This window comes from Schistocerca americana, chromosome 10 (genome assembly GCF_021461395.2).
Source record: "Schistocerca americana isolate TAMUIC-IGC-003095 chromosome 10, iqSchAmer2.1, whole genome shotgun sequence".
Classification (NCBI taxonomy): domain Eukaryota; kingdom Metazoa; phylum Arthropoda; class Insecta; order Orthoptera; family Acrididae; genus Schistocerca; species Schistocerca americana.
In genome coordinates this window covers 116,994,991-117,021,214 of record NC_060128.1, presented here as the reverse complement: position 1 = coordinate 117,021,214, position 26,224 = coordinate 116,994,991, and the positions used below count along the sequence as shown (strand labels likewise).

The following is a 26,224-nucleotide window of genomic DNA, read 5'->3' as shown; positions in this document are numbered from 1 at the left end:
AGTACCAGGTAGAAGGGCTAGTGGTGCGCGTAAATATGTTCAGAGTACCAGGTAGAAGGGCTGGTGGTGCGCGTAAATACGTTCAGAGTACCAGGTAGAAGGGCTGGTGGTGCGCGTAAATACGTTCAGAGTACCAGGTAGAAGGCCTGGTGGTGCGCGTAAACACGTTCAGAGTACCAGGTAGAAGGGCTGGTGGTGCGCGTAAATACGTTCAGAGTACCAGGTTGAAGGGCTGGTGGTGCGCGTAAATACGTTCAGAGCACACAGGGACAGGTACAAAGGCGCGCGTTAACACTTCCAGAGCAATTAAAGGGTTAAATTCACGGGATGGGAGCGATAAGCTCCGACGCCACGTTCAATCACATCCAACATGTGTTCGATCGGGCTCAGATCAATAGGAACTCGCCACTGTGTTCCTCGAACCGCTTCTGGCTTTGTCACATGGCGCGTTATCTAGTTGGAAAATGCCACTGTCAGCGGGAAATATGATCCTCATGAAGGGGTGTACCTGGTCTGCAAGCTGTGTACGATACTCCTTGAATGGTGCCTTGCATGATCTCCACAGGACCCGTAGATGCCCACCTGAATGTTCCCCAGAGCATAATGGAGCCGCCTCCAGACTGTCTCCGTCCCGCAGTATTGCCAAGGCGCTGTTCCCCTGGAAGACGACGGATTCGTACCCTTCCATCGGTGTGATGATGAAGGTAAGGGGATTCTACAGACCATGCAACGCTCTGCCACAGCGCCAACGTCCATTGGCGATGTTTACCTGCCCATGTCAGTAATAGCTGCCGATGTCGTGGTGCTAACATTGGCACATGCACGGGTCGCTGGGTGCGGAGGCCTATCATTAGCAGTGCTTGGTGCACTTGTGCTCCGCCCAGCATTAAATGATGATGATTTCTGGTTTGTGGGGCGCTCAACTGCGCGGTTATCAGCGCCCGTACAAATTCCCAACTTTTGCTCAGTCCAATCTCGCCACTTTCATGAATGGTGATGAAATGATGAGGACAACACAAAAACCCAGTCATCTCGAAGCAGGTGAAAATCCCTGAACCCGGGACCCCAAGACCAGCCATAAAGTCTGTTGTTATTTCCGCCGCAGTTCGCCGCCTGTCCATTTTTACCAGTCTGTCCAGCCTACGATTTCCGACTCTGTAATGAGGGTTAGCCGCCCAACACACATCTGGACGTTGTTTCACCTTTGTTTCACCATGCGTTGAAGATGCTCACCACAGCACTTCTCGAACACCCGACAAGCCGTCTCTGTGGGCCATCACATTCGCCCTCAGAGAAACTCAGAGAGATCGCGCGCCTCCCCATTCTACACACGGACACCACCCTTACTGATACTACATGCACCGTGCGTGTGTTTGACTAACAGTCACTCCTCGCCAGGTGACGCTGTTATCGCTTGGACGGATTTATATCAAAAGTAGACGGATGGTCATAATGTTCTGGCTGATCAGAGTATGTACCGTTCGTGGTCAGATATAACAACGGCACCTGCAGTCTTGGGCAGCATTTGCATTAATGTTCAATCAAGCATTTCTCGCAGTGTTTTGATATTTTTGTCCAAACGTTATATGTTTCTCATTCTCTTCGGTCTCTAGCTCGCGATTTCTTTAGATACACTTTCAGCTTCCTTTGTGATCGCGCATTTATTTCACCTATCTTATTGTTTAGTTATTTTGTCATTACCGTCATAACTAGCGTTGCTGCCCGCCATCCATATGGAGCACGAATTGCTCTCACCGCGGACTGCTAGTTCTCAGCCGCACACAATTGAATTAATCAAAGTGTACGAGCCTGAAGATGGCGTTGACACAACGTCGAAACTAGTAGCCAAATATAAAACCTTAAATACAGCTGGAGGAGTTTCTTTTTTAATAAAGATTATACCAGCTGTGTCCCACCAATTTAAATATCGATGTACGAAGGTAGGTTTCCGGAAGTCTCTGGTCCCAGACGTACGTCTGCATCTCACGAAGTTTCCGCAGATTACAGGCTGGTCGCTAGAGGGAATGCAAATGGCGACCGTTAACGCCCCAGGTGTTCCCCAGGGGGTTCAGCTCCGACGAATTTTATAACCAAAACGTCAGTTTGACTCCGACTCGTCCGAACTCATTCACTGCGTTGACGTCGATGAAATACACTGTCGTTTTCTAGAGAGTTAACAGAACATTTAATGAGATTTTGCTGACTTAGTCTAACGTACCATTGAACTTTTGGTGACAAATGGAGGACAGAATTACAGGTATGTCATCTACGGGTACAGTTAGTCATTAATTGCTCTTATCCTGAACGTACTAACAGATCGGATTAATAGGATGATATCTATTTTTTTTCTGTTAGGCTACGTTTCAGTTCATTAAGTACGTTTTAGCAGTTCCATGTTTCGCTTGTGCACTTTTATCATTTCACTCATATCCCGTATTGGTATAAGTTCTGGAGAACTGCTTCCAAGGAAGTAGGTGTTGCTGTTCAGCTGGCACTGGAGAGGGTTCACAGACATAACCGTACGAGTTTTCTTGTCTGTTCCGACTCTCTTAGTGCACTGCAAGCGCTTCGCCAAATGTATCCGGTAGACCCGCTGATTCAGCTCATCCATGACTCCTTACAACGACTCCAACACTGTGGCAAGGAGTGATCTTTTGTTGGGTACCTGGCCACGTTGGGATACAGGGTAACGACATGGCTGATAATGCTGCCAAGGAAGCATGTTGGGATTATGCTGTCCATCAGTGTCCCATCCCATTGCACGCCATTATCTCATTTTCTGACAGATGCATCATGCGTCAGTGGGAGACTGAATGGTTGCAGGTGTCGGACAATAAACTGCGGTCGCTCAAACCGACCACAAAAGCTTGGCGGACCTCGTGTCAACTTCGCCGCTGGAAGGAGGTTTTGCTTACCAGACTGCGCATCGGGCATGGCCTTTCACACATGGCTTCCTCCTGCAAGGGGGGGACCCACCTTTCTGTGGAGTTTGTGGCGTGCAGCTTTCAGTTCAGCATAATGTGGCTACGTGTGTCCTGTATACTGATAATGGGGCAGCACTTGGTCTCGCTGGAGATCTGCTCACCATCCTCGCAGATACCGATACCGGTGTTAACAGAGTGGTGAAATTTTGTGAACTATCAGGCCTCATCCCTAAACTGGTGGGGAAGGGTGGCAGACTTTAGTACGTTATAAACTGCTCTGCATGTGGGGACAGCCTTCGTCCCCACCCATGAGATTTCATGTTGACTTTTCGTCAGGGTGCTGATGAGCGTGATGTCGAGCGCCCCCTCAGCCCCACTCACCATCATCATCATCATCATCATCATCATCATCATCACCACCACCACCACCACCACCACCACCACCATCTGATTGACTACCTCGTTACACAGATAGTTACCATTAATCATTTGACAGTCACATTCTTAAATTTTACATATTGTTCACTTCAACACAATCGTTTCTTGCGCAGGCTCTCTTTCCGAAGGACTATCTTCTTTCATGTTGATCTTGCTTGTTTTCCAAAGTAATCTACTCACTTTCCGTTAGGTCGGTGTGTTTTTCTCATCATTTGATACCCAGAAACGAAATTCCTGGTTCATTCAACTTCTATTGGTATTACCTATGCTTCTAAAAAACTGTCAGATCGAAAAAGTGTCGGAAGCCCCAACGGTGCCACCCGACCGCCATTTCATCTTCAGCCGATATTTTATTTAGCGTATGGCATTTAAGTACATTTCAGTATTGGATCACGTTATTCTACACTATATAACATTACATATATTCGCAGATAAACATCTAGTCTTTGCACGATGGAGTTTTGGGATACCACGAGGAATTCTTCTTGAAGAGCGAGTCAGCACATCTTCCATTCCCAGTTCTTAATCGGTTGAGCGTTGACTAGATCTTGCAGGGCTGATCAAACCCAAGAACTGCCTCGGTAATACAAGGCATTAGGTGGCAAGTTGTTGGGGGATTCTGGAGCCATTCTCTTCTCCTAGGGTTGATGTCAGACCCAGTGAGGCTGTCGAGAGCAAGAGAAGGATGTCTTTAACGAAGCTTTTTGGTACTCAGATCAGCTATATCGATGTGTACCGGTACTTCAGGGTTTGCTTCGATCTTATCGCATTCTCTGACCAAGGCTGCTTCTCGTCGTATTTTTGGGTGTGATATGATTCAGGACAGGTAGCCATATGTTAGGGGTAGACCTAACGGTTCCTGAAATAATGTGCACGGTGTTGTTAAGTTTGACATCGATTTTGTTCACATGACTACTGTTTAGCCATATTGGTGCACAGTACTCCGCCACAGAGTATACCAGGCTCAGTGCAGACGTCCTCACAGTTGTTGCATTTGATACACAGGTGGTTTCGCAGAGTTTATGGATGAGGTTGTTTCTTGTTCTCACCTTGACAGCTGCTTTTGTAAGGTGTGATTTAAATGACGAGGATCTGTCTAACGTGACGCCTAGGTCACGTTAGACAGAACCTTGTCATTTAAACCATAGGCGTCACTGTATACGTTTGTAGAGAGTCATGTGGTCTTCATACCGTTCTGCCAACTGCTGCAACGTTTTCGTGACCGAAGACGCTACTGCTCAGTCGAGTAGCTCCTAAATTGGCCTCACAAGGGCTGAGTGCACCCCGCTTGCCAACAGCGCTCGGCAGACATGATCGGTCACACGTAAAAGCGCTAGCCCAGCCCGACAACGCCTAACTTCGGTGATCTGACGTCAACCCGTGTTACCGCTGTCGCAAGGCCGTCGGCGGTTACGTGTACCACCCACATTTATTTCATTTAAACTATAATCACAATTACCTCTCACACTCTAAGCACTCAACAATAGTTCCAGCTATATCTCATTGCTTATCTGATCTCTCTCTTTTCTTAATTTTTCGCAATCCTGACCTAATCTAACGATGTAGCAATTATTCATTGCCACACATTCATTTTAAGGGAGACATGCAGTGCCTAAAACTCTAAAATACCGTCATATTTGAAATAAGTATTTTTTTAACTACGGACCTAGCAAATTCCTAAGTGATTACGTAGTATTAGAGACTTTTGTACTGCTTCTTCTTACGTCTTAAATCTGCACCCGCCTTCAGTTAACTTTTTTATTTTTTCGTTATTTACTATTCTGCTCTCTGAGCCCACACGTGTCACCCCGAATCCGTATGACATATATCTACGTACGAAACGTGGGGCGTGATGGGATTTTTAATGAAGTTATTTCAGCTTCGTTAGGCCACGCAAATGGTAATATTCAGGCAATATACAGAGTAATATATTTCAATCACTGATAATTTGCCACAAGTGGTAATTTACATACTGAATGTCCAGTAAAATTGAAGGGCTCATTTGTGATACTAATTCAGAACAGTGTTTTGATTTTTTTTATATCTGTATTCACACACAGTTTAAATATTTACTTGGTGAAAACATAGGACATTGCATTCAGGCCCTGATATTTTGTATTAGATGCTCTTGAATGTGTGTGTGTAAGATTGCGATTTCATGTCCTCCAGAAATCGATGGATAGTTTCCAATCAGCTTTTAGCCGACGTAATAACTCTCTCCATTCGAGCTGTAAAAGTCACAGGAAGCCGATTGACGAGTTAATAACTAGGAATACAGTGTGGTTGTAAATTAATGTACAATTTTATAGGACATTATTTTCATCAACACTACAAATAAAATGAGCGATCCTTATGCCCTCACAGAAACAAGGGATGCAAAATTTTAAATTGATTTAGGACCTAGGTTACATCAGGCAACATAAAATACAATTCACTACGTTTATCACCTACCATCTTTTCTTTTTGTTCCGTGACTGCTGGAAACTATGTAAATATTGCAAGTAGCTATGCCAGTAGAAGACTATTTTACTTTTCACGAATCTGTTGCTTTTAAAGTATCTGCTGCCTGGCCATCTATTAAACCTGAAAAGAACAAAATGTCGCACAAGTTAGCCCTTTTCCCACATGCGACTATTTTGGGTTGAGAAGTGAAGGGAATTCAAAGTTCCATTAGATTGGTAACGTCAGCAGACGGCACAATTGCGTTTTAAAAAATGTAGCAGGGAATGTACTCGAACTCGCGGCATCTTATCTACAGAGCGCGACGTTTCCCATTACACTACTACCTGAAACGTAGCTACAGCAGCTCCAGAAGTCAACAACAATTCTTCCAGAACTTCCGCATTCCACAGTGCTGTGAGACAATGCATATGGTCGGATCTAGACTTCTGAGAGACAGGCAGTTACAGCTTTTCTTTTGCACTGCACGACGTTTTCAACAAACAGATAGCGCAACAGATAGCGCGATAGAGCAGCTCAAGTGGAAAGGAACACTTCCTACTTAAATTTCTGCATCCTACACTGTTGGCAGTTCTGTGTAGGTGGCAGTTACGTGTTTTTATTTCGGTGATTACAAAATAGAGGCGAATGTATGTACTGGGTAGCCAAGGCAGCTAGTTAGTGGCGATTCGGTCAACCAAGTAAATGAATGTACTGAACATGCTGCAATTTACTACAGGGAGCCTGTGTGTCAGAATTCTCATCCAGTTTGGCGCAGCGGTGTTGTGATAGAAAAATGCATCATATGGAAGACGAATTGGTGGTCTAATGGATTCATGCTAGGTTCATATACTCATGGTCTTGGTTCGATTGCAACTTCCGCCTATGGTTTTTGATAGGGAGAGACAGATTCTATTCTCTTCTGGCTATGCCAGGTGAAGAAGGTAGAATGGCATTATGGTCTGAAATTCACATTAAACATGATATTCCTTCTCTGCCAAGTAGACGTTATTTTGAACCACAATAAAGTCAGGAGTGGCGACATGCAGAAACTCTATCACCAGTAACCTTTCTTATACTAGTTATTTATTTTTCATCTTTTATTTGAGCTTCTGTATGTCGATAAAATTGGTTCTGAACTTGGAATGCAATTCAGACCGCCCTTAACGTGGAATCTGATCCCTTCGTGACAATTCAGCTCCACTACAATTTGTTGTTTGCTCAAAACTGCTGATTCCTCAACATCTCCACATGTAGCGCGTAAATGGGCTCGAATCCTGGTCCGGTACTAAAGTTTTCAATATGTCTTATCAAGCTCTAGCATGAGAACACCTATCTGTTGGTGGATAACACACTCCTGGAAATTGAAATAAGAACACCGTGAATACATTGTCCCAGGAAGGGGAAACTTTATTGACACATTCCTGGGGTCAAATACATCACATGATCACACTGACAGAACCACAGGCACATAGACACAGGCAACAGAGCATGCACAATGTCGGCATTAGTACAGTGTATATCCACCTTTCGCAGCAATGCAGGCTGCTATTCTCCCATGGAGACGATCGTAGAGATGCTGGATGTAGTCCTGTGGAACGGCTTGCCATGCCATTTCCACCTGGCGCCTCAGTGGGACGAGCGTTCGTGCTGGACGTGCAGACCGCGTGAGACGACGCTTCATCCAGTCCCAAACATGCTCAATGGGGGACAGATCCGGAGATCTTGCTGGCCAGGGAAGTTGACTTACACCTTCTAGAGCACGTTGGGTGGCAGGGGATACATGCGGACGTGCATTGTCCTGTTGGAACAGCAAGTTCCCTTGCCGGTCTAGGAATGGTAGAACGATGGGTTCGATGACGGTTTGGATGTACCGTGCACTATTCAGTGTCCCCTCGACGATCACCAGTGGTGTACGGCCAGTGTAGGAGATCGCTCCCCACACCATGATGCCGGGTGTTGGCCCTGTGTGCCTCGGTCGTATGCAGTCCTGATTGTGGCGCTCACCTGCACGGCGCCAAACACGCATACGACCATCATTGGCACCAAGGCAGAAGCGACTCTCATCGCTGAAGACGACACGTCTCCATTCGTTCCTCCATTCACGCCTGTCGCGACACCACTGGAGGCGGGCTGCACGATGTTGGGGCGTGAGCGGAAGACGGCCTAACGGTGTGCGGGACCGTAGCCCAGCTTCATGGAGACGGTTGCGAATGGTCCTCGCCGATACCCCAGGAGCAATAGTGTCCCTAATTTGCTGGGAAGTGGCGGTGCGGTCCCCTACGGCACTGCGTAGGGTCCTACGATCTTGGCGTGCATCCGTGCGTCGCTGCGGTCCGGTCACAGGTCGACGGGCACGTGCACCTTCCGCCGACCACTGGCGACAACATCGATGTACTGTGGAGACCTCACGCCCCACGTCTTGAGCAATTCGGCGGTACGTCCACCCGGCCTCCCGCATGCCCACTATACGCCCTCGCTCAAAGTCCGTCAACTGCACATACGGTTCACGTCCACGCTGTCGCGGCATGCTACCAGTGTTAAAGACTGCGATGGAGCTCCGTATGCCACGGCAAACTGGCTGACACTGACGGCGGCGGTGCACAAATGCTGCGCAGCTAGCGCCATTCGACGGCCAACACCGCGGTTCCTGGTGTGTCCGCTGTGCCGTGCGTGTAATCATTGCTTGTACAGCCCTCTCGCAGTGTCCGGAGCAAGTATGGTGGGTCTGACACACCGGTGTCAATGTGTTCTTTTTTCCATTTCCAGGAGTGTAATTTTGATTTTTAATGTATTCTAGGCGCTCAGTCCGGAACCGCGCGACTGCTACGGTCGCAGGTTCGAATCCTGCCTCGGGCATGGATGTGTGTGACGTCCTTAGGTTAGCTAGGTTTAAGTAGTTCTAAGTTCTAGGGGACTGATGACCACAGATGTTAAGTCACATAGTGCTCAGAGCCATTTTTTTAATGTATTTTCATTCGTTGTCAACACTAACGATATCTGACGTTTTTGACTCCCAGTGAGACACAGAACTATTTGCGAGGCCACTGTAAATTCAAGGATGTTATTCCGAGCTGCAGGTGGAGAAAACTTCGGTAGCTGAGGTCTCTTTGTGGGGTTGGATTACCAGTCAGCACTGAACACTTCGTCATATTATTTCTAGTTCAAACATGCTCACATGTCGCTGCTGATGTAACGAACCCATATTCAACGTTCGTTTTCTCTAGAATATAACAGCGATAGGTGCCAGGTTGGAGACCTGGGAAGGAAAAAATTAATGTTTCGTCTCGTCATTTCAGTTAAAATATCTAGCTACTGCCGAGAAAATCGGATATGTCACAGTTGATTGTGCTTCGATAACAATGCCTGTCCAACAGAAAGCCTTACCTCACGGCATTTCAAGTACGTTGCTTGTGAAGAAGCAATATTTAACATCTCTCGTAGTTCGTTAACAGGGACAACAGATGCTGGGTAGGAATTCGCGTCCGTTAAAAATGTTTGCCTTATGTAATTTAAGGTTGATATTTGATAACAGATACTGTCTAAAATCGAGGTATATAAGTCTCTGTGCCTAGTCAGGGATGACTGTTGGTTTCCGTCAGTCACGAAATCTTTGCTTAGTCTGCTTGACCTGGGTTTGAATCCGTATGGAGATCGAGACGGTTCGTCGTGTCATTTGAAGTTCATACATACACTCAACTAACTGCTCATGAATAACTTAATTTTTTAATGTAATTTTGTGTTAAATAATAAGTACGATATGTTACTTTGAAGAGGAAATCATGAATACCACGAACTCACTACGTGCATTACCTATGTGACATAATAATGAGAGTGGTAACATTTCAGGTATGTCATTTATTGTAATAAATTTGGGCTTACAGGCCTTAAGGACAGTCTTATCTGTGATAAGGTGTTTCCTGATATTTTTAGTATCGTGGTATTAGTTTACATCTTAAGTTATGGCGATACAGAGCAGTGTTTTCTAGTGGTGACTTGTTGCCACCATTTTCAATCGTCAAACGACTGTACCGAGCAGCGATTAGAGGACCTGCTAGACAGCTGCGTTATGCGGGATGTATGCGAATTAGGCGAAATGCAATTTAGGTCGTTCGGATACTTTTGAGCATGACTGTACATCAACTACTGGCACAAATTGTATAGTTATCTGCATATTAACCAGTGCATATTAACCAATGTATTACCCCAACCATCAGGCAACTAACATATGTAATGTGTGATCTTAAGACCACTTGGTATGTAAATGTTAGCTCGTATATAACTTACATAATCACTCTTTCCATCCTCTCTCTCTCTCTCTCTCTCTCTCTCTCTCTCTCTCTCACTCACTCACTTTCTCGCTCTCTTTCTCTCCTTCTGCCTCCAGTCTCTCACACCCGTGTATTAATCCCAATCAAATAGCGCTATCTAAGTATGATCTTACTGCTGTAGCCAATATGATTATCGTACTTCAAGTCTGTAACATCTCACGTGATTGTTATTAACGAGTATGAAGTTTAAGTCATTTTAACATTTCACCTGATTGTATAAACGAGTACGAATGTTTAGCTGTTTTAACTTGTCAAAATTGGATTTACATACCACCTGAAGTACACACACATATATTCGACACTTCAAAACAAACACATCCAAATGCTTTAAACAATTATTCTGTAATAATGTTGTTACGATGTATATTATTTGCACTTTGCGATTATGTCTTCTTTTCTGCTATACGAACCTTGCACCCAGCAGATTCCAGATGCCATATTTGTTTACAAATGTGACAGTATACATGTGATGTGTTGCGACAGCGAAAGGAGCCTGTGACCACTAGAGGTACTCTAGTTTACATACTTTATGTTTACCATTAGATATCAGTTTAATTTTTTGTTAGAAGATATCCAAAACCATGTTCTGAAATAGTGTCTTATTTCTCCACTAGGCAGTGCCGCAAGTTCCTCCAAAAAATCGTAACACAACACACACACAAATGTCACACTAACTAATGTAAATCCACCCGATGATGGAGATCTAAACCTTTGAAACGCGTCGTGGAAATAATTAAAACGGTGACTGGTAACAGTAAACTTGTGGTTTAATTTAACGTTCGGGCACTGTTTGTGCATCTGAACAGAAGAAGATGGTCAAATGGTGACCATACAGCTCGTTAGAATGAAATTACAACGAAATGAATTCCCCTAGCTACATACAGGCGTTGATATACGTCAACTGGGACAGTTGGAAATTTGTGCCCCGACCGGGACTCGAACCCAGGATCTCCTGCTTATATGGCAGACGCTCTATCCATCTGAGCCATCGAGGACACACAGGATAGTGCGACTGCAGGGACTTACCTCTGGCACGCCTCCCGCTTACTGCACAGCGGTAAGTCGATGATAATCTAAGGCGACAGAATCCAGTGCTTGTCTTAATGTTTGCCAAGCTGATAACTGATTGCATAAGGGACCACACGTGGTCCAACGCGTTATTGATTTGCTCTATTGGTGAACCTCTTTCTCTTGAATAAATCACAAAGGCTTTCTGAAATTTGAATCGCTTGTTTCAGTGTACATATACACCACAACTACCGATTTCTCTTCCTATTCAGATAATTCGTTGGTGGTATGTCGTATTTTCTTGTCTTAGAATGTGACAAAAAATTTAGAAAGAGTTTAAGGTTGTGATTAAAGTTTACTGCAAATCGCTAAAAGCTCTGATTATGTGTAGCTCCTGTAAGCATTTAGACAAATATCCTGCAGCTGCTTCTGGGATCCGGGACAGATTCTCAGCAATATAATCCTCCAATCAGTACAATCTACCTCTTCCTAAAATAATAAGTATTCCTTTTGAAACAACCTATTTACTATAACCGTAGTCGATAGATTTCGTACGGATTGCCTCGTCGGGTAGTACTTTGAAGAGCCGTTGTATAATCTCAGAACTGGTGTTTGGTACTCAGTGTGTAGTGCTGCACTGTAACGCTGTTCTCTCACTGAACTCTTAATGCTAACTGTTATGTTCATAAAGTGTCCAACATATATGTCGTTCAAGCCACAGACTATAAATAAATATGTGGGTATTTGCAGCAAGACGGAGCAACAGCTCACAGAGCATTGTCAACCTCGTCATGGCTGCAAGATGTGTTGGGTGAGGATAGGACATTCCGCATAGGCAGTTCAGTCTCCTGGCCATCTAGATTGTCTGATATCTCCGTGATGTTTACCTATGAGGCAAAGAGTCACGTCCACTTATATAATTCTCATACACAGGAAGAGCTGTAGCAGAACACTGGCTGTTGGCTCAGCCAGAGCTTTTACGCGTGTTTCCCAGTGTGATTAGTGGAGCACAGCGCTGCATCGACATCAGCTGTGGCCTTATTCAGCATCTTCTGTGATGTCCGTTAATAATGATGAGTCTCGCGCCAGTTTTACTACAAATGTTTTCCGGGTCAGTTTTATTTTCCCTATCCTATACAATGTTACACAAACAGTGTTCGAAGCACTTGATGAGTTAAAGAGACTATCTCAAACCACCTTCCCTCTCTCTGTTATCCCCCTCCCCCTCTCAACTCTTCTCGCGTCTCCTCACCTCATTCCTTCCATCCCATTCCATCCCGTCCCTTCCCATCCCATCTTATTCCATCTCATTCCATCCCATTCCATCTCATCCACACCCATTTCACCTCCTCCAATGCTGTCACATCCCATCTCTTCTGATCTCATTTCTTACCACCCCTTTTCATCTGATTGCTTACGATCTATTTTCATCTCATCTCTTACCATCTCTTTTCATCTCATTTCTTACCATCTCTTTTCATCTCATTTCTTACCATTTCCCTTCATCTCAGTTCTTACCATCTCTTCTCATCTCAGATCTTACCATGTCTTTTGACCCCATTTCTTAGCAACTCATCTCAGTTCTTCCCATGTCTTTTCATCTCAATTCTTACTTGTTACCATCTCATCTCTTCTCTTCTCTTCTCTTCTCTTCTCTTCTCTTCTCTTCTCTGCCCCCCTACCCCCCATATCTATCTCTCTCTCTCTCTCTCTCTCTCTCTCTCTCTCTCTCTCTCTCTCTCTCTCTCACACACACACACACACACACACACACACACACACACAGCCGGCCGGAGTGGCCGAGCGGTTCTAGGCGCTACAATCTGGAACTACGCGACCGCTACGGTCGCAGGTTCGAATCCTGCCTCTGGCATGGATGTGTGTGATGACCTTAAGTTAGTTAGGTTTCAGTAGTTCTAAGTTCTAGGGGACTGATGACCAGAGAAGTTAAGTCCCATAGTGCTCAGAGCCATGTGAACTAGAGCCAAAAAGAGAAGACGATAACATTAAGTGTGACCCGTGATCTCCTGTTTCACAAACACCCAGCGACAGCCACACGTTAATTAAGCCCACCACAGCCGTACTCGTGATGATTAGCATGTCACCTCGCAACAACAGCGCGCCTCGCGCAGAACGGGCTTGGTGCGACAATTGGCTCCCTTTGGCGAGACCGTCCATCCGCGCAGTCGCGACGGAATGAAAGATTCAAGAACGCCATTCAGCGGCGGCGGAGTCCGACTAATCTGTCACATTGTGGAGTCGGCGTGCAATTACTCGTTTCATAAACTAATAACGTCCGCTCTTTTTGCGCAGACATCGGGCACAATGGCGGCCTACAAGGAGTCCGGACCAGGCCGGCCCTGCCTCGTTAGCGACAATGCGCCCACCGGCGGAAAATTGGGCGCCGCCGTCTGTTTAGCACTCGCCGTAATCCACTTGCACGACTGGACTCATTAAAAGGACGCCATTATTCCCCGCCGACGGACAATTTCTGCTGTCTGCAAACTTCTCCAGCACTGGCAGTCCTGTGCCGGGACGGTCCAGCGCCAAGTGGATGCTGGGAGTCGTTTCCTCTCATCGAAATTTTCCACTGCATGTTGTATTCTTCTGTGATAAGGACTTGCACAATTCATATATGGAGATGGTATCTGTTCTTTCAGACATGTCCGAAAGAACATATACCATCGATGACCATGCAGCTCTCTAGAATGAAATGATAATTGAATCCATACTTTAAGCTATCTACAGACGTTGATATACATCAATGGGGACAGTTGAAAATGTGTGCCCCGACCGGGACTCGAACCCGGGATCTCCTGCTTACATGGCAGACACACTATCCATCTGAGCCACCGAAGGCAAAGAGAATGGTGCGACTGCAGAGTTCGGGCAATGCGTGTGCATCCACACAGAAGAATGATGTCAGTGGCCAGTTAGCCTTAACTATATGGAAATGGTATCTGTTCTTTCGGACATTTTCAGCTGTCCCCGTTGAAGTATATCAATGCCTGTCGATAGCTCAAGGTGTTGATTTAATTATCATTAGCACAGTTCAGTCTATGTAAATGCTCTGGTTGAAATGCCAAAAATTGTGATCAAGTACACCTTAAATTTTCCTTCCTTTCTACAGTCCTTGCAGCACGTGTATATAGCAGGCAAAATGATCCATTTCACACATGACCAACTGTACGATCTACAGTGGCGGGATCAGGATGTGTCATTTTGTTGCATATCATGAGTAGTGGGATTTTGGTGATAGGATAATAGACAAGGGATAGTAGACAAAAGCACCAAGAAGGGCTGCAAGGAACATGACGTTACACAGCGTGCCACTCGGCTACAAGCTGTCATCTCGCTTTTGGGTCGCAGTTCCACGCAATTGTGAGAGCAGAACTTGCTGCGAGTGGCAGCCAATAAACTGTAACTGGTGAAGGCAGCCATCAGGCTGTGACGTCCGTCATGTCAGTTACTCCGATGGGATGAAGTGGGCCGGCCGGGGTGGCCGAGCGGTTCTAGGCGCTACAGTCTGGAACCGCGCGACCACTACGGTCGCAGGTACGAATCCCGCCTCGGGCATGGATGTGTGTGTGATGTCCTTAGGTTGGTTAGGTTTCAGTAGCTCTAAGTTCTAGGGCACTGATGACGTCAAAAGTTAAGTCCGATAGAGCTCAGAGCCATTTGAATCATTTGGATGAAGTGGCACTGAACCGCCTCGAAACTGGACACTGTCCCCTACGTAGGGTATCCACAGCCCGTAATAACTGTGCCACGTAAATCAGTGTTCGTCACATTTTAATTGAAGGCTTTTGTTATCGTTATAAGCGCACAGATTCAAATTTAGGTTGGGATCTGCCCTCACGAGACGAGTATGGCCAGGTTTTAAAATTTTGTGACATATCTGGACTCCGGTCTTAGCTATTAGTCATGAAACTTCATTGTGTTACACAGTGGCTGACTCTTCTATTTGAGCTATCCACCAGCTGCAGCTTCTTTCACATGGCTCAGTATCTTCCCCCAGTAGCTAAGTGATCAGCGCGACAGAATGTCAATCCTAAGGGCCCGGATTCGATTCCCGATTGGGTCGGAGATTTTCTCCGCTCACGGACTGGATATTGTGTTGTCATCATCATCATTATCATAATTTCATCCCCATCGACGCGTAAGTCGCCTAAGTGGCATCAAATCGAAAGACTTGCACCCGGTGAAGGGGCTACCCGACGGAAGGCCCTAGTCACACGAGATTTACATTTTACATGGTACAGTCACATTACTGTGGCCACAGCCTGTGTTCTTCATCAACGTGCAAAGACCACTCACAGAGTTCAGTTGCCGGCATAAAGCGTGTTGGGAGGTACAGAAAACAGTGCAGTCACCATCGTAATGCAGAAACGGAGAGATTTATCTGACGTCCAACACGGCGTGATAACTGGCTTTTCGGTCGAGGGTGGAAATACGAGGGGCGTTCAGAAAGTAAGCTCCGATCGGTCGCGAAATGGAAACGACTACGAAAATCCGATAAGGCTTTGCACAGATGTGTTGGGTAGTGTCTCTAGGATAACCCCAGTTAGCATCACGTCGCTCTTCTCATTTCTGAGCTCGCAGTGAGTGCGTAAAGATGTCTAGAAAATAGTGTCTGCCGCCAAGTACGAGGGCCTGGTGAGAAATTTCGCCTGAAGCTATGCAGCTAACATTACATAACTGTCGTGCTGTTTCGTCTTCACGACAATTCTCAGCCGCATTCTGCAGGGGCAATGAAGATGCTCCTGCATCGTTTTCAAATGGAAATGTTAGATTACCCACAATACAGTCCGCAATTGTCTCCCCCTGAGTTTCATCTCTGGTCACATGAACCGCTGTCTTTGAAGACAATATTTTGACACAGACAACGAGGTGTAGGCCAGCGTGGAGAATTGGCGGAAAGCACTGGCGGCTGCCTTCTATGATGAGGCTATTGAAAAGTTGGTACAACGCTATGACAAAAGTCTAAGTCAGAACGGCGTCTACGTAGAGAAGTAGCTGAAAGGTGTAGCTAATTGTGACAAGTAAAACATTTCTGATGTTCACTGTGGTTTCAATTTGGCAATCAATCGGAGCTTACTTTCTGAACAGGCCTCGTACTTCCGAAAAGGCTAGTTTATAAACTGTTCGAGTTCCGCAATAGTTAAAATATACCGTGAATGGCAAAATGGCGCTATCCAGAACTGGCGCCGAGACAACTGTGGTGTATCACAGGCCATAAATGAGAGGGGAGAACAACACCTGCAAAGGTGTGTACGGGCGAACAGACGTGCAGTTGTTGGGCAACTGACCGCCTAGTCCTAGATGAACCAAGGGGCTGCCAATAGCGTCTCCGTAATTACCATTCAGCGAACGTTGCTGCATATGGTCTTCCACAGCAGGCACCTTGTCCTTCCACCCATGCCCACTGCTGTTGAGCAAAGAAATGTCCGCCCCCGGTAGCTGAGTGGTAGCCGGCACGGTAGCTCAGCGTGTTCGGTCAGAGGGTTAGCACCCCTCTGTAATAAGAAACTGAGTGAAGGGGTCAACGAAAAACTTAAACTGACCTCATCAGATGTCCACCCCGAACAAATTCCACGAACAATATTGAGATCAACAAAAAAAAATGTGGTCAGCGCTACAGAATGTCAATCCTAATGGCCCGGCTTCGGTTCCCGGCAGGGTCGGAGTTTTCTCCACTCAGGGACTGGTTGTTGGGATGTCCTAATCATCATCATTTCATCCCCATCGACGCGTAAGTCGCCGAAGTGGCATCAAACTGTAAGTCTTACACCTGGCGAACGGTCATTCTGACGGGAGGCCCTAGCCGCACGACATCTTTTATTTTAGCAACGAAATCTGGAATTTGCTGGCAATACCGCAACTGCGCATCCGCTCAGTGGCGACTGTTTTCCTTTTTAGATAAATCGCGTTTTATGCACCCTCACACAGCAACAATCGTTGGTAGGGTCCAGACCGGACGACGGGGCGTTATGATCTGAGGGGTGTTTTCGTGGCATTCCCTAGGTGATCTCGTTACTGTGGAAGGCACAGTGGATCAACACAAGTATGCATCTCTTCTTGGTGACCACGTCCAGCCCTGCATGGAGTTTAGTTTTTCCTTGGGACAATACCATCTTTCAGCAGGACAGTGCAACATGTCACGCAGCTCACAGTGTACCTGCGTGGTTAGAAGAGTACCACTCCCTTGGCCACCAGACTCCCAGAATTTAAACCGAATAACCGAATGAAGAATTTGTGTGACCACCTCGATCGGGCTGCTCGCGGCATGGATTCCCAGCCGAAAAACCTACAGCAGCTGACCACGGCATTGGAGTTGGCTGGGAAGGCATGAAGCGTGCAAGGAGGCAGGTTATGCCTCAGGATCACCTACTGCCACCGACTGTGTATCCATTCCTATTGCGGATGGCAACGGCCTTGTCGCAGTGGATACACCGGTTCCCGTCAGATCATCGAAGTTAAGCGCTGTAGGGAGTTGCCAGCACTTGGATGGGTGAACATCTGGGCCACCATACGGTGTTGCCATTTTTCGGGGTGCGCTCAGCCTCGTGATGCCAATTGAGGAGCTATTCGACCGAATAGCGGCTCCAGTAAAAGAAAACCATCGTAACGACCAGGAGAGTGGTGTGCTGACCACACGCCCCTCCTATCTGCATCCTTAGCTGAGGATGACACGGCGGTCGGATGGTCCCGATGGCCACTTGTGGCCTGAAGACGGAGTGCTATTGCAGATGAGGCGTGAGAACCAGGTGCTCAGAGTACCCTAAAATCTCCACCTCACCCTCAGATGCAGAACTGGTCGGGAGTGGTGGTGTTGGGGCCACTGGAGAGTCCTGTTCTTAGCAGTCTTCTTCGTCGTTTGCTTACCCTCTCGCTTCTCTTTAGTGGCCTGCTAGGAGGACGTCTCCTAATTATCTTCAGGCACAGAGGAAGACCGTAAAGCTCTTTGTGTAGCAGCTTTTGGCTCCTTTAGCCACTGACGAGTATCCGCTGTGGCATTAGTAGAGACCTAGGGAGATAGGATCCCAAGGGACCCCTTCCACACGAGAGGAGCCGCAGGAGGCTGTTGCTTCTTCTGCTGGGGGGAGAAGCCAATGGCCCCTGTGTTTGAGGGGGCATTGCTGGGACCATCAAAATAAGGCTTGCTCCCTACCTTCCAGAACCTCACTGACTCTTTTCCTGCATTGCACGTATCGCAACAGTCCTCGCTGTATCTCTCTCTCTCTCTCTCTCTCTCTCTCTCTCTCTCTCTCTCTCTCTCTCTCTCTCCCCCCGCCCCCCCCCCCCCTCTGTATGTGTATGTGTGTGTGTGTGTGTGTGTGTGTGTGTGTGTGTGGACGAGAGAGAGAGAAAGTGTTTTGCCTGTTCTGTATGTTTTTACTTGCAGCTCCATTTCAAACATTTTGCGACCTCTGTTCACACATTTCAGTAAATTTTAGCACGAGTGCTGTAATCCATCCCTCACCACCATATGATCATGGTAATCATAATCCACTCTGTGGGCCGCCTCACTGCATCTGCCCATCTCTGTCTGGGTTTTCCTGGTGGTCTGTTTTAAGTTATCGTTTCAGAAAATATACTCTACGCCAAAAAGACGATGGACCAGGAAGGAGCTATTCGAATGAGATGAAAATCAGTAGTTGTAATGTACGTGTACAGGCAAACAAATGACAAATTAAAACCGGAAATTAATCGACATATTGTCACTTATATCACTCATAAAAATCTGTTAGTTGAGACCAAACTTGAAACCTATAATGCAGTGATAGTTCCAGCGTTGTTATGTGAGGCAAATGGTTCAAATGGCTCTGAGCACTATGGGACTTAACATCTGAGGCCATCAGTCCCCTAGAACGTAGAACTACGTAAACCTAACTAATCTAAGGATATCACACACATCCATGCCCGAGGCAGCATTCGCACCTGCGACCGTAGCAGTCGCGCTGTTCCGGACTGAAGCGCCTAGAGCCGCTCGGCCACCAGATGCCGGCTTTATGAGAGACAGTAACGTTAAGCACCACAAAAGAGATGAAGAGAACCTCCTGATCTGTGAACGGAAAAGATCTTTCGACCAATCCACTAAGAGAAAACGTGGAGATGTAGAAAGAACCAGCAACTGTACGTCATGGTGAAACAATTGAACCCTAAACCGAAATGAAATCGCAGGGAACAAACCTAGCAGAGTACATTGCCAGGAGGTCAGACACGCGCAGGGAAAAAACTGTGCTCATGGAAAGACCTCATCGAACTCATCGAATTGGAAGACCAAGAAAGAGATGGGAGGATCGACTGAGGAAGGATCTTCAGCAGCTGAGTGTCCATGAGAACTGGGTCCACAGATCAGCGGCAACACTGTTTAGTCAGTGCATAGCCTTCAGGGACCGTGAACGCCAATATTTACATATGTATACATAAAATTTGGAGGCATTAGAAATCAGAACGCTCTCAAAAAAAAAAAAAAAAAAAAAACAAAGGCAGCTGAGGGTAATCGAATTAAATTCGGCGACGCTGGGTAAATTATTTTAAGAAATAAGACAGTAAAAATGGTATGTGAGATGTTTTAGTTGAGCAGCAGAGTAAGTGGTCATGGGGGAAGTACAGAGGATATGAAATGCAGGCTGGAAATAGAAAGAAATCAGCAGATATGAGCCACAGGAACTTATTAATATGGAATATAAATTTCAGTCTCTTCGGATGGTATGTGTGTCTGAAAAGTAGCCTTAGATGAAAGTCAAATATGTAGGACAAATAGCACAGCCAAGAACAGAAAAGATGCTTCTGAAATGGTGTTGCTACAGAAGATTAGGTGGGTGCATCCGATAGCTAGACAAGAGGTGCTTTACGGAATGGGGGAGAAGAGAAATTTATGGGACAACTTGACTGAAAGAAGGAACCCGTCTGTAGGACACTCCTGACGGATCAACAAATAGTAAGTTTCATAATGGAGAGAAACGTGATGGGTAAAAGTTGTAGTGCGAGACCAAGGCATGAAAATAGTTAGCAGTTCCAAATGGATGTGGGTGGCAGAGATGAAAAGGTATAGACTACCTTCAAGGACGAAGTATGACTGTATGTGGATAATATTGTGCGGTGACGAAAATCATAACAGCTTACGTAAAATTCACCGGCTCGGAGTAAATTTCACAATGTTAGTAAACGCGAAACGCCTGAAGTGCTGCAGACTGGCAGAGCCGTGAGGTCGAACGGGTAGTATAGTTCTGCAGGGGAACCAGGCAGAGCCAGCCAGAGGCTATTGAATTAGAGGTGGTGGGGTCGAGTCATTACGGGCGATTGTGGCAGCAGCTGATTTAATGGCCGCTGCGATAATTACTTCACTGGGATGGGGGTCTGGGGGAGGGGGCGGCTGGGGGCCGGTATTGGCGTTCCCACGGGAGGAGTTTAGGGTGTAAGTGTGCCGGGGAGGGCCGGGGATGGGACTACGATAAGCGATTTGTGCCCTGGTGTCCCGTGTTCGAGCCCCGAGAGCTGCAGTGGTGGAACCGGAGAGACGAACGCACTGCTGGCGTTATCTTTTTGCATCGTGAGCACTATTGTGTGTTGCATTCAGCTGCTCACTAAAGACGTCTGCTCCTATCACTCACTGCAATCTAATGGAATGATACAGTGAACTATACGGGGCAAAGCACGCAGGAGCTACTCATGCACAATCAAATGACAGCAGCCAATTGGTGCACTGAAACCACGTTTTCCAGAGTCTTGTTTGACGTGCAGTTCTTCTGTTCACTAAGAAGAATCAATTCCACATCACCTTGTATATCCGTTGCCAACGGCCGTACTGCGGTGGTCACACCAGTTCACTTCAGATAAATCAGAACTAAGCACCATCTGACATAGTTCGCACTTGCATGGGTGACCATCCAGACGGAGTGTGCTGTTGACCTGCCTGGATGCACTCAGCTCAGTGATGCCAACTGAGGAGCTACTTGACCGAGTTGTAGCGGCTTCAGTTCACAAAAACCAACAACAGCCGGGAGAGCGGTCTCCTAACCCCACGCCTTTCCGCACTGCGTTCGATGATATCAGTCGGCTGAGGATGACACGGCTATTGGTCCGTACCTTTCGGATTTCCGAAGCCTGTTCGGACGGAGAGAGTTAGAGTTTGCATGACCCAAATTTAACTCACAAATACGACAAAATCATCAGCAGGAGCTTTCAATCCCAGAAAGATTAATTTAACAAGTAATATAAGGCAGATTTGTGACGTAGAGGACTTTGGAAAACATAAAATTACCACTCCTCTCCCTCTCCCTGATGTTAGCACTCTTCTCATCGTCCACTCCTTCTCTCTCCAGCATATTTTTATCTATGCAGTACGACAAAATCAGTGATTGAAATTGTACTTTATAGTCTGTTTAATTGGAAGCAAAAACCATATTTTTGTGACATTTGAAGATTATTGGTGAATCAAGTAGTGTCTTTATTGACTGTATGAAATTGTACACTATAACATGCATCTTCCGATACTGTATGTACAACGACATATCAAACAGCACGGATATCAATTCTTTTGAATGATACTGCAATCACGTGCACACAAATATGAAACTAGTGACATTGTATTTAAATCGTTCTTTGAATGGCGCCTTCGTAGTCTCTTATCTAGGATGTGATAATATCCGACGGTTTTACCTGTACGACGAAATATACAATTCCGTAGACTAAAATATTCGTTGATTCACTAACGACCCAGATTCTCCTGTATATCTTCAGTACTCTAATTCCCTCACAAGACTCGTTCACAAAATGTGTGAGCTTCAAAATTCTAACTATATATCTGCACACAGAGGTAAATTTCTCACAAAACGTTTCATAAGACTCCCTTCGTGAATTTGTTTTCCTGCCAAATGCAAGACGGCAAAGATTACATACAAAGGCAAAGACCTTATTTATGTACATCTTCGGTAAAGATATTTTGCAAGGGAACCGATACATATGCAAGAAAAGTCAGTGAAAATGGATTTAAATATTTTCCTGTTGAAGCTACGAAATTATTCTTATCAAATGGTTCAAATGGCTCTGAGCACTATAGGACTTAACTTCTGAGGTCATCAGTCCCTTAGAACTACCTATTTAACCTAAGGACATCACACACACATCGATGCCCGAGGGAGGATTCCAAACTGGGACCGTAGCGGTCGCTCGGTTTCAGACTGTAGCGCCTAGAACCGCTCGGCCACTCTGACCGGCTATCCTTATGACATAAAATATAAACAGCAATGTGCACTGAGATGACAAAAGTCGGGGGATACCAAATAATATCGTGCCGGACATGCTTCTGGCCGATGTAGTGCAGTAACTGGACATGGCATGGACTCGAAGATTCGGTGGTAGTACACTGTAGGAATATTGAGCTATGGTGCCTCTACAGCCGTCCATAGTGACAAAAGCGTTGCAAATGTAAGATGCTGAGCGCAAACTGACCTCTCGATTATGTCCCACAAAATAATCTATAAGATTCGTGTCGGGCGATGTGGCTGGCCGTATCATTCGTTCGAACTCTCCAGAATGTAATGGTAATTAATCGAAATCCTCAGCTGCCAACAGGTGTTGTTCATATACCTCAATGGGGACAGCTGCAAATGTGTGCCCCGACCGGGACTCGAATCCGGGATCTCCTGCTTACATGGCAGACGCTCTATCCATTTGAGCCACTGAGGGCACAGAGAATAGCGCGATTGCAGGGACTTATCTCTTGCATGCTGCCCGTGACGCCCACATTCCCAAGTGTCCACAAATTACATCCGTAATGTTCCTAAAGGATATTTCCCCATTCACTCATTACTCGCTCCAACTAAGGTAACTATTCCCGTAAGAGATCGGGCAAAGTGTGCGCATTGGTAGAATGTTCTTCAGGCCAAACGCGAAGGATTGTGGCCTGATGGCCCGACGCATTGTCATCCACATAAATTCCATTGTTCTTTGGGAACATGAAGTCCATGAATGGTTTCGAATGGCCTCGAAGTGGCCGGAAAGAACCATTTACAGTCAGTGATCGACTCAGTTTTGCCAGAGGACCCAGTCCATTCCATGCAAACACAACCCACACCATTATGGAACCACCACCAGCTTGCACAGTGTCTTGTGGACAACTCTGGTCCATAGTTTCGTCGCAGTGCGCCACACTCGAACTCTACTTTCAGCTTACCGACTGAAATGAGGACTCATCTGAACAGCCCACGATTTCTCAGTCCTATAGGATCCAATCGATGTGGCCAGGAGCGCAGGAGAGGCGGTACAGGCGATGTCGTGCTCCTAGCAAAGGCATTCGGGTTGGTCGTCTGCTGTCACAGCCGCTTAACTCCCGAATTCGCCGCACTGTCCTACCGGATACGTTCCTCGTACGGTCCACATCGATTTCTATCGTCATTTCACGCAGTGTTGCTTGTCTGTCAGCACTGACAACTCTACGCGAACTCTGCTGCTCTCGGTCGTTAAGTGAAGGGTGTCGGCCACTGGGTTGTCCGTGGTGAGAGCTGACGCCTGAAATTTGGTTTTCTCGGCTCACTCTTGACACTATCGATCCCGGTATAGCCGGCCGCGGTGGCCGAGCGGTTCTAGGCACTTCAGTCCGGAACCACGCTACTGCTACGGTCGCAGGTGCGAATCCTGCCTCGGGCATGGATGTGTGTGATGTCCTTATGTTAGTTAGGTTTAAGTAGTTCTATGTTCTAGGGGACTGATGACCTCAGATGTTAAGTCCCATAGTGCCATTGATCCCGGTTTATTAAATTCCCTAACTACTTTCGATATGGAATGTCCCATGCAGCTAGCAAAGTCCGTTGATTGCTGTCGTGCGTGCATAATCGTGTCGGACCCCTTTTCGCATGAGTCATCTACGTGCAAAAAAAAAAGCTCTACTGATGCACTGCCCTTTTATACCTTGTGTACGCGATACTACCGCCGTTTGTATATGTGCATATCTCTGATCTACGACATGTCACTTCTGTGTAAATCGCAATGTATGAAATATGGCATTTTCGTAAACATAGATTTATATGGGCTTCTCCACTTGCAAATGAAGATGTCGATACCTGTCGGTATATCTCCATCTGAATCCCGCTCCAGCTACTGCCGGGTCTGGGTGCTGATGAGTCCTCTCCATTTGGCTCGGTCCTCCCACCACTTTTCTTCCTCTACTTGCTGCCAGGTCACACCTCTCCTTTCTACAGACATTCTCACTCCAATTTTCCACCGTGTTCTTGGGCGTCCTCTAGGTCTTTTCCCATCCATCTTTAGTTCTTTCATAATTTTGGGGAGTCTCTGCCCATGCATCCTCTTAACATGCCCATACCATCTTAATCTCTTTCTTTTAATTTCTTCTCTCATACTTTCTTGTTTGAGGTCCTTTCTAATCTCTACATTCCTTACTCTGTCCATTCTTGTCTTCCCTTAACTGCTCTGAGAAATTTCATTTCCCCTGCTTGCAGTCTGCTCCAGTCCCTTTCTGTCATTGTCCATGTTTCTCCACCATAGGTTATAATAAGGATGTAATAATTCTTATACATAAGGAGTTTTGCTCTTTCTGAAACTTCTTTATTCCAAATCAGATGTTTTATTGTTTGGTAGAAATTGCCTCCCTTCTGTAACCTCCCATTAATTTCGTTAGTTATTCTTCCATCCCTAGATACTTCACTCTCTAAATAAGTGAAACATTCTACCACTTTGAGGGGTTCTCCATTCAAGGTAATATTTCCGTTGATTCCTTTCTCTCTTCCAAATACCATTACTTCACTCCTATCTTCATTTATTTTTAATCCATACCTTTTCATTATTTCCTTCCACGCATCAAGCTGTAACTGGACATCTACCTCTTTATCACCCCATATTACCATATCAGCTGCAAAAACCATCTTTCTGTCTTTTTCTTTTACTATATCTTTAACTGCCCTATTCATTCCCTCCCTCACAACATTAAAAAGTGCAGGAGATAGAATACTTCCTTGCTTAAGTCCTTGTCTTATTTCGAAGTATTCAGAGTTCCCCAATGGTGTTCTAATTCCACAATTGTGTCCTCTGTACATTGTCTTTATAACATTGATGTATCCATCTTCTATATCTGTCTTCTTCATTTCTTCCCAGAGTCTTTCTCTGTCAACTGAGTCATATGCCTTTTCTATGTCTATAAAAACCATTATCACCCTTTTTTTTATACCTCTCGGTATAACAAGGTCATAATGTGTATTAGGCTTGACTACATCGCAATACTGAAGAAAGGAATGTGCCACTAACAATTCCATTTCTCCCCCCCTCCCCCCCCCCCCACCCCATTCCACCATCCGGGCGTCCAGACATAACCCTGAAGCCTGCCACAGCTAGCGAGGAATTCTACACGCCGCTGAATTCCCTCCACCACATCTGGCGGTCGTTGCCATTCCTGCAGCGCCGATATCTCCCGTGGGGAGCAACAGCCAGAGGTGGAAGTAGGGGTGGGTTGGGTGGGGGTGGGGTGGGGTGTGGTGGCGTCTCGTTTTCAATTCCGAGGCAGCGTAGGGCTGCGCAGCGCAATTGGTCCCGGATGCGTCGTGTGTGGAATCGGCTCGTCTGAATTCGGCGCCGATCTCGCGTGGCCCGTCTGCGTGCGGAAAATACACACGCGCACGATCACACATACATACCTGTACTAACACGCACAGCCGGACTCAGTAGCTACTGTAAGGTTCCGAGCTCTCCACACGTCGCCGATTAGGCCGCTATGAGAGTAGTGATAAAGTTTTAGTTACGACCTTGAAAAGATCAGTCTACAGCTATGAAACGTATTGATGGTGTTCTGTACAAGTTCATCCTTCACTGCGACACATTTTCCAATACGTTTGACGACTTGGCAGAGCCCTTAATTACGGAATACTTTTTTATACTTCATTCTCGAACAAGGGTAACGGAATGTGCAATGTTCTGATAACATAGGCCATAAATATAATGCGTTCCACAACATGTGTCTCATCCTTACAGAAAATTTCTGTCCATTACGAGGGTTGTCCAGAAAGTAAGTTCCGATCGCTCTCGAAATGGAAACCACTGGGAGAATCCGGTAAAGCTTCGCACAGA

At 46.1% G+C, this 26,224-nt stretch overlaps 1 non-coding gene across 1 annotated transcript; it reads right to left on the bottom strand.

Moving 5' to 3' along the window:
* Positions 1-11,053: 11,053 nt before the first annotated feature.
* Trnai-uau lies at positions 11,054-11,127 on the bottom strand. The gene has a single exon. It is a non-coding gene; the product is annotated as a tRNA-Ile (tRNA).
* Positions 11,128-26,224: the final 15,097 nt, after the last annotated feature.